The sequence below is a fragment of the Furipterus horrens genome, unplaced genomic scaffold, assembly GCF_987537825.1.
Source record: "Furipterus horrens unplaced genomic scaffold, mFurHor1.1.pri manual_scaffold_1, whole genome shotgun sequence".
In the NCBI taxonomy this organism is placed as follows: domain Eukaryota; kingdom Metazoa; phylum Chordata; class Mammalia; order Chiroptera; family Furipteridae; genus Furipterus; species Furipterus horrens.
Window position 1 is genome coordinate 68,154,031 of NW_028327171.1, and position 11,390 is coordinate 68,165,420.

At 36.3% G+C, this 11,390-nt stretch overlaps 1 pseudogene; it reads left to right on the forward strand.

The window, feature by feature from the left end:
* Window positions 1–5,180, forward strand: part of LOC150021269 (ATP synthase F(0) complex subunit g, mitochondrial pseudogene) — a 39,647-nt pseudogene extending 34,467 nt beyond the window's left edge.
* The last annotated feature ends 6,210 nt before the right edge of the window (window positions 5,181–11,390 follow it).

The following is an 11,390-nucleotide window of genomic DNA, read 5'->3' on the forward strand; positions in this document are numbered from 1 at the left end:
AGCTATATAAGTAACCATGGGTTAATTGGATAACTGTGGTAATTTGAAGGCTTATACATGCTGACTTTGCAAGTGTTAATAATACATGAAGCTTACTACAGATAACCCCTACCTTGGTATGGGAAGCAACTGAGAATAAAGGCTGGATTCCCTGGATTTGATACTTGTGGAGTGTCGAAAAATTGCTTTTAATCTGTCTCTGACCCAGTCTACTCATCTACAAAATGGAGATAGCAAAACCTACCCTGCCAAGTTGTTATGAGGACTATATGAAACAATGTCATATAAACAGTGCTAAGTGCCTGCTAGATATGTTATCACAGTGAATGTAAATTGTATACATTTTACACTTTCAGAAATAATAATTAGCTCACTGACAGACTTGGAAACCCAACATTTAAAGCATTTTCATTTCCACAGTGCCTCTTGATATCCCATTTTCTGATTAAGTGAGACAACAGCTTTTTTTGTTGAACTTCTTGAGCTGACTTATCCTATAGATTATATTGGGAAGCCTAGCTTCCCTTCTCCTTTCAATGTTTTTGTAAGCACCTGATTGCCTGTATTAAATCCTGTTTGTATAAAACTAGCTATAGACTCGTTTCTGACTTCTTCAACTGCAACCTCTTTCAAAACTTTATCAGGTTTTGGAAACAGAGGTACTCCATGCAGTAGACACTCATTGTCAGCCATAGGACCTCCAGCATGAGAATCTGGAATTTGTTAATTCACTTGCTTGATTTAAAACAAGTTAAATCCAAATGCAATTTTAAAATGAGACCCTGACTATTTGTAGTATAAAATGACAAAACAGTACCATGATGTATCACCTGTGGTCACCTATAATGGAGTGCCTATTGAGGTAAAGCTTTGGTGGTCTGAACAGTTCCTGCAGTAGGTTATTATGCCATTAATAAAGAATACGAGGACTATGTGGGTGGGCCGCCTGCACTGAATCATTTAGAGAAGTGATATACCCAGCATTTTACAGTCTTGGCTCAAGGCACAATGAGGGACACTGAGACCTCTTTTGACTTATAGCCTCAGGGTTATTGTAGTTGAACACATGACTCAACAATGTTGGATTGGGGCCTCTTATGTTAAAATGTACAGCATTGACTGGGGAAAATGCAGAAATTTGAAAACTGGAGTGGAATATGTGGATAGGTTCAGACCAACTGGAGCACTCCATCCCCCGAATTGCACTAATTCTTCTTTGCCAAAAGGTAGAGTTCTTTCTTTTCATCAGCTGATGCTAGAACTGCCTCACTTGGAGACCTTGAGGCAGTTATCTTGTTAAAGGATACCCATTTACCTCCCGCATTTTTCACTCCTAAACACCTCTAGAACAAAGATCACAAATTCATATTCCAAAATCTCACAATTGCAATACCCAAACCAGGAATACAGGCTTAATAGATTTTGCTAATTTATATCAACAGAAACCCAGACAGTATCGATGAGCTATGATTGTAAATGTACTGGACCAGAAGAGAGAAAAAGTGATTTTAAAATGGCTGCATTTATTTTGATTGGATTTAACAGAGATTCTGGAGATGAAGGGCTAGTTTGAGCAGCTGGAGGCAAGTAGTTCTAGCTGTGTGCTTGGAATTGACTAAAAGAGACTCAAATGACATTTTAGTATAGAAAGTTTAGATGCCAGAAATTCTCTGGCATAATGGAGAGGGAGGAATTCATGTGGCTCTAAACATTTGACATCTGACTAGCTTAGATCAAGAAATTCTTCAAATGTAAAACAGCACAAAAAAAGATAAAGTGTCTCAGTCATTTTTATATTTATTGCATATTGGAATAATATCTTGTATATTATATTGAACAAAATATAATTTTATAAATAATTTTACTTCTTTCTTTTTACTGTGTTTTAAAATATGGCTTTTAGAAAATTAAAAATATACATGTGACTTGCATTTGGGGCATACATTTCTATTTCTATTAGGCACTGATGACTAAGAGGAATTCAAATGTGTGAGTGGATTTACCATTTGTGACACACTTAGCCATGACCCAACTTTATCTCCTGAAAGGATTCATAGGTCAATCCTTTCAACAAGGCATTTAATACTACGTTCAAAAGAGGAGCTCCATCATCCTTAAAGAGCATTTTACCATTTGTTCTCTGTAGGCTGGGGATGCAGTTAGAAAGAGCTGCAATTGTAATTAGCTCCTAATTTCAGCATGAACAATAGTGTCATGGGAAGGCCATCCATGATGCTTCTTATTAAAATACCTAGACTTATTTCTGATTTCTTCAACTTCTTCCAAAACCTTTATCACATTTTGGAAACAGAGGCACTCGGCTATAGGACCTCCTTGACTGCTCCTTGACCTATATTTTTTATTGATATGTCTGCTTGTTGGGTACCTTTGAATAATGAAGGAAGCATACCACATTTAGATGAGCTATTTCTTTCTATTTACCAGCTACCCATAATGTTATTTCTTTTGAGTGTGATTGTTATCAAAAGAAAGCTGTCCTACTTTGTCAGCTTGCAATGTCAAGCAGCTGTTATTTGTGTCACATGACAGAGAAAACTCAATTGTGCAACAATGGAAAGTGCTATGGAGCTTCTGGCAAGTTCTGACAGAATCACAGCATAGACCACCTAGGGATTTAGGGAAAAGCAATGATCTCTTTGGGAAAAAGCTAATCAGCTTTTGAAGTTCCAGTTTCTATCTTGCAACTCTGGTCTAGGAGAGACTGAATTTTTTTCAAGGGAACCTAAATTTCATGCAACCATCATGAACTGGGAGATCCTTGACTTTTTGTCATAAAGTTGGGTGTGCTCGGCAGCATATTATCATCAGTGGAACTGGCATGGGCAAAGCAACATTAAGCTTAAGCAGGCATACAAGGCAGAAAAATGCTGCATGTGCAGGTAGTTCCCATTCATGATGTATCTATTCCAGGTACATTGCCACCTCTCCCTCAATCGGTAAATATGGTCACTTGGGGTGTCTCTTATAATTAGTCAATAAGGAAAGAATTAAGCCAGATATATGTTTAGTTTTCTGCATGGTACATTGATGTTGGTTCGAAGTGGACTTCTGCTTCACTGCAGCCCATACAAGAATCCCGGGAACGATAGTGGGGAAAGTAAATTCATATTGAGGGAAAAACTTTTAATTATACTCTTACTGGTTGTTCATTTTGTCTGGAAGAAGAGATAGCTAGAGGTATGGACCTAGACTGATGTAGGGATAGTAGCTAAAGGGTCGTATGGATTTTGGGGGTGTAAGAAGGAGGACTTTTGTAGATTCAATAACAAAAACTTCTGGACAAGAGGGGATGAGATGGACCCTTTGAAATGAACTCAGAATTGAGGATATCAGTGTCCTGACTGAACACTCACAAATAAATGTGTTACATAGGAGGATTTTAGTAAACAGGTGGTAGTGTTGACCTAAATGTCATTCCTCATGTCCCTCCACTATCCCACTATTTGCACAGTTAGCTCATGAATAATGTACGCAGGTAGTAGGGAGGGAATTATGTATGGGTTTAAAGATCTAGAATTACCCTCAACAAAACTGAATGACCACCAATATTTCTGAGAGCCCAGTCAGCCCTTATCACAAAATAATGCTGAATTATTGATAGGATATAGTGTCCATCTAGCCAACTTGGTGGTAGGATAATTATATTGAACTCCTTTCTTCATGGGGGAGGAATAAGTGATATGCTCTCACTGAAATAGATGTTCTGTGAATAAATTTTATTTCCTTTACACTATGCTCTGCCAGACCCACTATCCATATAATTACTGTATGTCTTTGTTCTATATCATGTTATCACGCATAATAGGACTTTGGACAAAGAAATTCTTTTCAGCAATAGATTGAAGGGAAGAACTGACTACATGTTTTTATAACAATGGTCTACTCCATAACCGGTATATTCAGTTATGGAACCATGGGGTACCTTATGAGGTTAAGTTTCACTCCTCGAGCAAGAGGAATATGTTCTGAAGCAATGACGAATTTCCTGTGTCTTGCATTGCTAGTCTAGTTGTAATGAGTGCTGTTCTCGAAGCATTTCTGGTTCTCCCTCCTCCAAATGCCATGGTAGGATTTTACTTCCCTACTCTGTTGCAGTCAGGTGTGTCTGTGACTTTCTCTGGATAAATAAAAATAGCAGAAGTTGTTTCTTTGCTGAAGATTTTAAAGTCAGCCTGTTATTGTTTTTGCTGTTGTTGTCATGAAAGCCTATGTCCAGATGGCATATCTACCTGCCTGGGGAAACTGAAGGACAGAGTCCCCCTGCTGTGCAAAGCCTCAGTCACTCACAATTCGTGTGTGTGTTTCCATGGAACACTTATCTTCTGCTGGCATAGAAATTTTGTTTTGGTTTGTTTTCTACTGTAGAACCCACCTATGGCTGTGGTGCTGACTTGTAGCTGATTCAATGGTTTCTTTGCAACAATGTAAAATAATAGTAATATGTTTCACTTTTATAACAAATGTTTATGAACTGACTGCATAGCCCTCCATGTGTTAACTTTCTGAGTTAAACTTAAGTTAGACTGATGTCCACACTGTGAAAAAAAAATTTTATAGAAATGAACGTAAAGAGAAAAAAAGAAAAAGATCATTGCCAAAATTGTCCTAAAAATTGGAGATTGCAAAGGGTTAGACAATTAACCTTTCATTTCCAAAAAAAAAAAAAAATAGTGAACTCTCAAATATCATTTTATTTTTATAAATTAGAAAACTTTAACAAAACAATGGTGTTGGGGGAGGGAATGTGACAGTTAGCTGGCTATTGAGGCCTTGATCTCTACATCCTAGAGCCATAGTTCAATTTGTCTTTCTATCCTAGAACCATGGTCCACTTTGTCTTTCCATAATAGAAACACGGTCCAACTCATCTATAATCTTCAGGAGGAGTGCCCCACACTGATAAATGCTGCTGTGACTTACTTGAAGTCTCAATTGACCACCTTTTGGCACTATGACTAGGCTGAACTGATTCCTCCAACCCCTACTGAAATCCCTACAGCTATTCTGAGCTTGAGAAAAAAAAGTAAATAGTGTTCAAACTGGTAGCTTGAAACAGCTCACAGTTCAGGAAGCTCTGCTGAATGGTTTGGTGGCCACTGAAGAGTGAATGTGATTTGATGTTGGTGAGCAAGTATGACATTATTGGTTATAATGTTTGAAGACCAATCTTTAACATGTTTCTTTCTGGTTTATTATTTGAATGGTCTTGGATCATGAGTGATTAGAATGGTATTTTAAAGTCAAAATCAGTGTTTTCTATATCAAACACTGCATAAAATGGTGCCAATTTCTCTTGATATTAGATTTTCTTTTGCATTAATAATGTTAATACAGCTCTAAATGAATGTCTTTGCTCAGCCTGGCATGCTCAGCATATATGTGACTATACCAACCTAGTAACTATATGTTCGGATAAGATTTTAATTTGAAGGTTGGAAATATGATATTTTATTTCCAGAAAAGTCAGAGAAAAATCATTGAGAAAACCAGAACTTGTTTACTACAGCAGGAGAAATAATGATACCATGTAGTCAAATTTAATCATGTTAGTAATTAAAGAATAAAATTTGGATGGTCAGAGAAAGACCTGTTTGACAACACGTATGTCTATAAATGTGGGATAGTTGGTGGTATTCTAAGTATGTATCTTTGTAACATCTTTAACATCAAGACAGTGAATGAGAGCCATGACTTATATTTTTAATCTAATTTTGATATGCATATTATAACTAGTCTATCTGGTTTTATGATTTTTAGAACCTATCTTTGTTAAAATAAAATACCCTATGGATAGTTAAGCAGAGTTATAACTTAGTGTCATCCATGGCTCTAACAAGTATATTATAAACCAAAGTAAATAGAAGTGATTTGTTATTAAAAATATAAGTGGGAAGATGATTTGCATAAAACCACAAAAGGATCTAAAGTAGTGCAGGAAAGAGACTACAGCTCCAGACTAAAAGCTGGGTGCCATGCTGTTCATAGATACTGCTTAGGAGGCTTTGAGCATGGGGCATGTTGTACTGGGTTAGTAGGGAGTCATCTGCAAAACTAGGCCTCTACAGTCAAGGTACAGAATAGTTAAGCTAAAATAATAATTGTCTTGCATAAATTGGTGGGCAAATGAAGATCCTCACTGAATTACCCAGGTAACTAAAGGGTTGCTTTATACACACAGATTATTTATTTTTAAAATTTTCACTTATAAAATTTTAATCTGAATTCCTTATATATAGGTGTTCTGTTTTAAGGGTGTCAGTTTACCTAAAGAATGCCTGTCTACTTTGTTTCTGAGTATGTCTACATATGTATTCACCTCTAAAATTTGTTGCTTTTCAATACACTTTACAAATCAAAAACATCCTTCAAAAATTCAAATCAAAACTATTCTTGAAAAGTATTTTCTCCACTTGAACTTCTACTTGAAGAAAGAAAAATTAAATGTTATATCACTATAAAAATCAAGGTTTTGTCAATTAATATAAGCTCAGACACTCTTCTTTCTCTCCCCCACCCCTTATAGAAAATCACAATACTTAGCTGCAAAGTTTTCCACACTAAAAATTCTACCAAATTCTAATTATAATAGTCAATGCCTTTGGGGGATAATTTAAATCTCTAAATTGCTCATGAAAACATCTAGAAGTAGAACAGTGTTAATAATATAAAAACAACACAAAACTTACTTATTTTTTAAATAATAATAGAGATAAACTGCTTCAAACTGTTCATAGAATCCCATTGTCATTAGAGGAGTTCAACATTTTTTAAAAAATTATTTTTATTTTTTTATTTTTCTGTTACAGTTATTCCATTTTCCCCCATTGTTCTCCCCTCCCCCACCCACCTCCCTCCTCTCCCACAGTCAATCCCCACCCCGTTGTCCATGTCCATGGGTCATTTATACTAGTTCCTTGACCAGACATTTTTCCTTCTTTCCCCTGTCTCCCCTGCCTTCCCCCCTGCTCACTGTCAATCTGCTCCTTGTTTACATGCTTCTGGCTCTATTCTGCTCATTTGTTTCTTCTGTTCATTAGTTTCCTATATGTATTACGTGAGATTATATGGTGTTTGTCTTTAACTGCCTGGCTTATTTCGCTAAGCATAATTCTCTCTAGTTCCATCCATGTTGTTTCAAAAGGTAGGAGTTCCTTTTTACTTTCTGCTGCATAGTATTCCACTGTGTAAATGTACCACAGTTTTTTTGATCCATTCATCCACTGATGGGCACTTAGGCTGTTTCCAGCACTTGGCTATTGTAGGTAGTGCTGCTATGAACATAGGAGTTCAATTTGTTCATGCTCAGATCCAGTTGAAGCTCCTGTGTTCCATATTCCTTAAACTTTAGGAAAACAGAGTTAGGCATATCTACTCCTTATTGTCAATTATTAGGAAAATGAAACCTTTTCTTTTTTCTTTTTCTTTATTCAAGGAGAAAAACTTTTGGAGAATTACACATAAATTCAATCCACTATCCTGTCTTCTGTATCAATGCTACCTTTCAGAGAATTGGCAGAGTTGCCTAACAACTGAATTCATTCAAAACAAAAAACAAAGTTTACAACTTTATAGCTCTGAAAAATATATGTACATTTTTCTGTTAACTATTGATGATGAACCTAGTTGGTTAAATCGATGTGCAGTTAGGATTTTATCCCCAATATTGGTCTATAGCAAGAAGAAATGATTAATTTTTAAAAGTGTTTATTAATTTTTTATTAAGCACAAATTAATGCTGCACAAACAGGCAAAGAGAAAGTAAATGAGATGTCACAAGATATGATGATCCAAAGAGGAGCCACACATGATATTTTATCTCATAGAGTCTAGATCTTTTATACCTCCATATATATACCTAGTACAATACTTTCTTCAGAGTAGTGAGTAGGTAAATTTTATTTAAGTAAATGAATAAATAATTATCCAGACATTTTATGGAAAGTATAATAGATATTTTATGTAAACTTAAATTAGTATGTTATTTTCTAGAGCCAAATATAAAGTATTTAAAAAATTTGTAACCACTACAGTGAAATGTTAGTTTTACTTTGTGCTTCAGTTTATTTCCCTACACTTTCTCATTTCCTAGCAATTCTATAAAATATTTTAAGTTAAGTAATGCACTAAAAATGCATCATGAACCCTGACTGATGTGGCTCAGTGGGTTGGGCATTGTCCTACAAACCTAAACATTGCTGGTTCAATTCTGGGTCAGGGCACATGCCTGGGTTGTGAGCCAAGTCTCTGGTTGGGGACATAGGAGAGGCAACCAATTGCTTTTTCTTGCATGTCAATGTTTTTCTCCCACTCTTTTTCCCTCTCTTCCCTTCCCTCTAAAAAACAAACAAACAAACAAATAAATAAATATTTAAAGAATGCAGAAGTGAAGGCTTGAAAACAGGAACTGTAATTATGTTCATTAGTGCAACATATGAAACATAGGTATAAGGTTTTGCCCCTTTTCCAAAAAAAGTTAATGTTTTTCAAAAGCATCAGACAAAACCAAAAAAAAAAAAAAACAACAACAAAAAAACAACCCAAAAACAAAAAAGTGCACTAAACATGAATTTAGGAAATGCAGTTCTATTTGTTTTGACTGCTAAATATCTATACTATCTTAGTTAAATCATGGTAGCTTTAAGATTCCACCTTTCCTCTCTTGTAAATAGATGACTTTTGTGTGGCTTTCTAATAACATCTACCTATTGGCAGCTGTAGATGAATAACAGAAAAAGCAGTTGCCTAAAGTCAGGAAAGTTACCTTGAAATTTCAATTTATAGAAGTTCTTTGGACAACAGAGATTATTTTAAAAGCTCAGAAATTTAACACCTGATAAACAAATACAAAAATTTTCTAAAATCATTGGTAGATAGAAATTGGAAAAGAAAATATGAAACTTAATGAATCAATTTAAGAGGTCCACTGTTTGACTAATGACAATTCAAAGAAGACCAAAGAAAAGACATGGGGCATTGTATTAAAATATGATCAACAGATATATGAAAAGATACTCTACTTCATAACCTATTAGGGAAATGCAAATTAAACCTACAGCAAGATACCACATACATCTGTTAGAATGACCATTATCAACAAAAGAACTAATAAGTGTTGGAGAGGTTGTGGAGAAAAAGGAACTCTCATTCACTGATGGTGAAAGTGTAAACGGATACAACCACTATGGAAAATAGTATGGAGGTTCCTCAAAAATTAAGAAGAGTTACCATATAATCTAGCAACTCCTCTTCTGGGTATCTACCAGAAAGAAAAATGAAACCATTTATTTGCAAAGATATGTGCACCCCAATGTTCATTGCAGCATTAATTAGGGTCACCAAGACATAGAAAATATCCTTTGATAGAGGATTGGATAAAGAAACTATGGTACAGATATACAATGGATGACTACTCAGCCATAAGAAAAGACAAAATACTTCAATTTATAGCAACATGATGGATCTTGAGAATATCATGCTAAACAAACAAAAAAAAAGGCAGACAAAAAAATCAAGAACCATATGATTTCACTCTTATGTGGGATATAAAACTGAAAGCAACAAATAAATAAACAAGAGAAACAAACAAACAAAAACTCTTAGACAGAGACAACAGTGTGGTGCTTACCAGAGGGAAGGGGGTGGGGAGGTAATAAAGGGGTAAAGGTAGAAGTTTTGACTTTGGGTGGTGGGCACATAATGCAATATACAGATGATGTATCATATAATTGTACACTTGAATCCTATTTAATTTTATTAACTAAAGTCACCCCAATGAACTTATTGAAAAAAATTAAATTTTCCATAATGGTAATAAAAAATTCATCAGTCTGAAAGGTCCCATCTACTACCCAGAATAATGAAGGAAAACAAACAACAAGCAAAGATGGACAATGCACCCCAGAGCACATCACGATAACTCTTCCTTGTTGCTGATTTAAAAAAAAAAAAATTTACCTAATTTGTTTTTCTATTATAGTCATCCCATTTTCCCCCATTGCTCCCCCTGACCTCACCCACCCCTTCTTCCACATTCCATCCCCACCCTGTTGTCTATGTCCATGGGTCATTCATAGTCCTTAACTAGACACTTCCCCTTCTTTCTCTCTTTTCTTCCTCTCGCCTCCCCTCAGTCACTGTCAGTCTGTTCCTTGTTTACATGCCTCTGATTCTATTTTGCTCATTTGCTTGTGTTGTTCATTAGGTTCCAGTGTTAGGTGAGATCATATGGTGTCTTTCTTTCACTGCTGCCTGGCTTATTTCACTGAGCATAATACTCTCCAGTTCCAAACGTTGTATTATGAAGTGCTTTCTGTAGACTGGGCTTCTCTTAACAAGATGATAAACCAGGAAAGAGGAAACAATGAGATCTAGGAAATAGAGGATCTAAAATAAATAAATGATGAAAAAAATTCCCTGCTCTAGAAAGGAACCATTAAGTTTAGGACATAAACATGGATAGTTTTATGAGAGAAATGTCTGTAATATTAGATATAATTGAATGTTTAGAGAGTTAAAAATGCAATTAACTCTAGAAAGTAAACTCTCTTATATAAAGAGGGAAATGTTATTACAGTATACTGCTTTGCTCTGCAATCAACTCACCTAGGAAAACTTGCTTAATAATATCAGTATAAACCCTGCCTGTTAATTTTACTAAGAATGTGATGGTGAAAAAATGGGAAAAATATTTACTAGACAATGATTAAAAATGACAAATTAAGAACTATTTGTAGGTGCATTTTGATTTAAGAATATAAAAGAAATTATTAGAGGACTTCCGGCCAAGATGGAGGCTTAGACGGACACGCTAGGTCTCCCTCTACAACTAGAGAGGAATACAACTACTTCAAAACAAAGGATAACTAGAAATTCCAGAAAATAAAACTACACGGAAGCCCAACATATGAAGTTATAAACCAGCGGTGCCATTTGGGCAGGTAAGAGTTAAAGAGGGCAGCGCTGTTTGTGGTCAGCGGCGGGGCGGCGAAAAAGCCCGGAGGCAGTCAAGCCCCTGGCAGTGCGCGACCCCAGCGCTGGGGAGAGCGGCCGCCGCATCGCCTTGAACAGTGAGGCCCAGGGGGGCAGGAGGACGGATCCCGGTCTCCTAGCTGAATAACTGTGTGAATCCATCTTGGACCCCCGCCCCCAAAGAAAGCACCACAGGGCTGCGAAATAGGTCGCGGACAGGCGCCGGTCGCTGAATTGTGACGCGTACACAGCCACTGCCCCTTACAGCCGGCCCAAGAAAACAAAACGCATCTGTCAAAATGAGGCAGGCAACTATAGAAATCCCGGTGACACAGCTCACCAGGCAACAGATAGAGAACCTGACAGATGAACAGATAAGAAACCTGTCAGAGGCTCAGTTC